Genomic DNA, 5,155 nt, shown 5'->3' with positions numbered 1-5,155 from the left:
GGGGGGGGGGGGAAATCCCTGCAGGGAGCCGTGACTGACAGTCACCGCTCTCTGCAAGGATAGATCGAGAGGTGAGCGAGCGACGGTATGCGTTCCCTCACTTCCCGATCTATTGAGCCGACCTGTGACAGTCTCATTGCCACACCTCAGGGTTCGAACTATGAGGATGAGTGACAATCAGCCCCCTCATAGTTCTCCTTTATAAAGTACAACAGCAAAATGTTTCCCAGCACACTCGCCAGCCGGCATGTAAAAAAAAACTTGTCTCACCGCTAAGGATAGAAACGGAGGTTTAGTTACACTTCTTCTGCAGAGGATGTGAAAGCCGCACAGCCGCGCCAAGGCCCCTCTGTGTATAGTGCGGTCCTAACTCTTTGCACCAAATCAGTCAAGCAAAACAAATGGCAAACGCACTCATCAACTCATAACCTGCACCCAATTTTATCTTTTTGCTACATGTGATCCAAGATTGAGACTCTCATAGTTTAGAGTTATGACCGCACTACACAGAGGAGCCTTCACCCGGGCTGTGCGGCTTTCACATATTCTGCAGAACACGTGTATCTAAAACCTCTGTTTTTAACCTTAGCGGGTTTTTTGCATGCTGGCTGGGAAACCACACACACACTCGCACTATTTCCATCCGCCGTGTACAGGAAACAAGCTGCACTATTAAGAGCTTAAAATGAGAACTATGAGGTGAGTGAAAATGACTCGTCCTCATAGTTCTAGCCGTCCTGTGACAATGAAACTGTCACACGTCGGCTCAATAGATCGGGAAGTGAGGGAACACATACCGTCGCTCGCTCACTTCTCGATCATCTCCCTGCAGAGAACCGTGACTATTAGTCACCACTCCTCGCAGGGATTCCTCCCCCCTCCACGCTACGATCCTCCAGCGCTGACTGAAGGAACGGACGGGGGAGGGTACAGCTGGCTCTGCCTCTAGATAGGCAGAGCCCGCTGTCACTCACGCAGCTGGGCGGATCCAGACAGTAATGTCGGGATCTGCCCCGGCTGCGGCGGTCTCAGTATACCGCGAGCTGTAGCTCCCTATATACTGAGCTTTGGGTGACGGGAGGACGCTGGTTTGTGTCCTCTCCCGTTACCCTTAGGAAAACTACCAGGGTGCAGCTGCGACCGGGCCCTGGAGTTCCGCCACTTAGGCCCCGTTCACATATAGCGACATACCTTTTGCAGCGGATACGCACGGCCGGGATAGCGCGACTTTCGGGGCGACGTTCCAGCGACGATCCAGCGACGGTAGCGCGACCTTCCCCGTCGGGCTCCATAGAAAAAAAGTAAAATCGCGCAAAATCCGCCGAAAAAAGGGTCCGGTAGAAGCGACTTGCGACCGCGACGAGCGACATGGAGTTAAGACAGCTCTATTGAATAACATTGGCCGGCGACTTCTCGCGATATCGCGCGGCAAAAATGCGCGATATCGCGGCGGAAATCGCGCGACAATTCGCTATATGTGAACGGGGCCTTAGAAGGGGCCCAGGACAGGAGGACGGGGCCCCTAGTAACCGCTGATTACCAGCATATTTAATATCCCGGTAACCACTAATATCAGTACCGGGGTCGCTTCCTCCTGTTAGGGCCACGGAAGCAATATAAGAAAAGTGGCCCCATGGGATTGTCGCCCCTATGACCGAGGTGTTTTTCAAAACGAATTACATTTGAATAGAGGTGTGGAGTGACGGTCATGTACCTGTCTCCCTGGGGCGGCTTTGCTGGTTCTTTCTGCTTTGTCTTTCAGGTGACAAGCTGCCTGCTGTTGCTAGGAAGATTTACCTCAGTTGCTGGGCAGACCTTCAGTCAGCTAAGCACAGGATTGGTGACAGACTTTTGGCGGGAAAATATCTGATCAATGAGAGTAACCTTTCACCTCTATAGTCACTGCTGTCAGTGGGCGGGGTCAGCATTTACCTCAGAACTGCCAGCTGGACTCACCTCTGGATTATCTTCACAGTTCCTTTTGGATCTTTCCACCTGCTTCCCCGCCCACACCCCCCTTTACTGTACTTTCCCTTGTCGCGGTCAATCTTTATGGGGTAATGTCGCCCACTTTGTGGGTGGACAGTGGTTGGTAAACAGTAATTTGGTTGGTGTAAGTTATTGCTGCTTGAGGTCTTGATGACTAAGCATGGTGGTCTGTTAATGGTTAACAGAGGTTCTGTTTGGTAATAAAAGGTTAAAGTCTATTTATTGGTTAAATTAAGAGTGTGGGGTCAGGGAGAGGAGAGCTGGGGCAATGAAGGAGGAGGTAATGGGGACATGGAAGAGGAGAGTGTGGGGTCAGGGAGAGGAGAGCTGGGGCAATGAAGGAGGAGGTAATGGGGACATGGAAGAGGAGAGTGTGGGGTCAGGGAGAGGAGAGCTGGGGCAATGAAGGAGGAGGTAATGGGGACATGGAAGAGGAGAGTGTGGGGTCAGGGAGAGGAGAGCTGGGGCAATGAAGGAGGAGGTAATGGGGACATGGAAGAGGAGAGTGTGGGGTCAGGGAGAGGAGAGCTGGGGCAATGAAGGAGGAGGTAATGGGGACATGGAAGAGGAGAGTGGTTTTTTTTGTGTAAATTTTTTTTAAAACAATGTATCTAATTTTTTTTCCTCTGGGAGGGGGGGGCCCTTCATGGGTGCTTGCACCGGGGCCCTGAGGTCACTAGTTACGCCTCTGCATCAGGGCTACGGTGCTCAGGAGGCCTGGACCTTCTAGCACATGGGTGAATGTGGGCCGGCAACGAGGATACCTGCCCAGACCCCCTGCAGCACACCTGAGCGTAGTGCTTGAAGGCCGATGTGGCCCATTTACCGCCACACATGCTCTGATCTGTGAAAGCGTACCTTCCAGGTCACTCAAATTTGCATTTTTCAAAAGGAGAAACATTTTTAAAAAAAATTTTGGCAAAGCTCCAACTGAGCAGTCGGGAACCTCCTCCTGTCCAGCATACCAAGACCCACCCAACGTGAACCCAATCCGATAAGTGCATACCTGTTCTGTACCATAAACACGTATCTCACGCTGACATGTCCCCGGGCCTCCCCTGCAAGTCCCGCACATCAACCTCCCACACAGTTTCATTTTTGAGTAAGAATGAAACCAGCCCGAGACCCGCCCTCTGTACCTCCCCAAATATCCTGTGTATGTCATCCTGTGATCCAGATAATTGGGAACTTCCATAAATGTCTTCAGTCTTACCAGAATCAGGGGCCACATTTTGGTCTGAGACACGAATCCTCTTCCTGTATCAATAAAAGGAACTCGTTATACATTGTTACACATTTCCTTTGAATAACTGACTCAGGGTGAAATGTAACATTCAGATTATAATCTATTTTGTTATATTGTATCCAAGGACAAAAAACATTGCAGATCACCGGTCCTTAGATGGGGCGGCTGCATTCCCTTTGTTGTCACCTGTGATCCTGCACGTCGCATACCTCCTGTCCTTGCGGGACAATGGCCACTCACTGTACTGTATCTATGGAGGGAGCCATGGTTGCCACCCTAGGACAGGACTACAGAACACCTCCCGAGCTCTTTATCTTCATAACATAGAGGGAAGATGTTCTGGAGTCCTCAGAGAACTGGTATCAATGTACAAGACACAGACACAGAGAACACAGGAGGTTAGATGGTCAGAAGATTAACAATTTGAACCATTGTAACTAGGGATGTCCCGATACCGGTACCAGCATCGGGACGGACACAGGGGCATTTTGACAAGTACTTGTACTAATCCCCCCGATACAAAGCGTCGAAGCTTGCGCTACGTTTATTTATTTATTTTTTACTTACCGCGAGCGTCGCATCACTGCTGCTCCCTGCTGCTTACCGCGAGCGCCGCCCACCTAAATTAGGACCCCCACCTGGAGCGCCGCCCACCGCAGCAGCAGTGACGCGACGCTCCTCTCCAGCTCAGCGCCGACGACGTCCTCACGCGTGAGGGAAATCGTGAGGCAACAGTGAGTAAGACGGGGCCCGGGCTTAGTTTTTCGTGTGAACAAGAACAATCTACTGCTGCGGTGCATTCTATATGTAGTACGTATACAGGACACGTAGAATGCACTGCAGCAGTATATTTACAATTATCACCGGCTAACATGAATGTGTTAAATGATCCCTAGTACAACTACATGTTATGTACTATTATGCACTACGGATCATTTAACCCATTCATGTTAGCAGGGCAGAATTGTAAATATACTGCTGCAGTGTACGGGACGTGTGTGCTGTATATGTACTATGGATCGTGATTTAACCCATTCATGTTAGCAGGTGATAATTGTAACTCTATTACTGCAGTGTACTGGACGTGTGTGCTGTATATGTACTATGGATCGTGATTTAACCCATTCATGTTAGCAGGACATAATTGTAACTCTATTACTGCCGTGTACGGGACGTGTGTGCTGTATATGTACTATGGATCATGATTTAACCCCTTCATGTTAGCAGGTGATAATTGTAACTCTATTACTGCAGTGTACTGGACGTGTGTGCTGTATATGTACTATGGATCGTGATTTAACCCATTCATGTTAGCAGGAGGTAATTGTAACTCTATTACTGCAGTGTACTGGACGTGTGTGCTGTATATGTACTATGGATCGTGATTTAACCCATTCATGTTAGCAGGAGGTAATTGTAACTCTATTACTGCAGTGTACTGGACGTGTGTGCTGTATATGTACTATGGATCGTGATTTAACCCCTTCATGTTAGCAGGTGATAATTGTAACTATTACTGCAGTGTACTGGACGTGTGTGCTGTATACGTACTATGGATCATGATTTAACCCCTTCATGTTAGCAGGGCAGAATTGTGAGCGCCTCCCACAAGCTGAGCACCGAGAGGCGATGCAGCGATCCTGCCCAGCGCCGACTACAAGAGGCACCGCATGAGGCTACGGGGATCGGAGTGAAACTGTGAGTAAGGGAGGCTGGGACGGGGCTGGCTGTAAATCTATTGCTATAGTGTACTGGACGTGTGTAATGTATATGTAGTGCATATATACAGCACACACCTCCACTACACTCCAGCAATAGAGTTACAATTCTCCACTGCTAACATGAATAGGTTAAATCATGATCCATAGTACATAACATGTAGTTGTACTATGGATCATTTAAAGTCACCTGTCCCTTTAA

Source organism: Nanorana parkeri, unplaced genomic scaffold (genome assembly GCF_000935625.1).
Source record: "Nanorana parkeri isolate BGI_ZX_2015 unplaced genomic scaffold, ASM93562v1 scaffold2417, whole genome shotgun sequence".
NCBI classification, from domain to species: domain Eukaryota; kingdom Metazoa; phylum Chordata; class Amphibia; order Anura; family Dicroglossidae; genus Nanorana; species Nanorana parkeri.
This window is presented reverse-complemented; position numbering follows the sequence as displayed.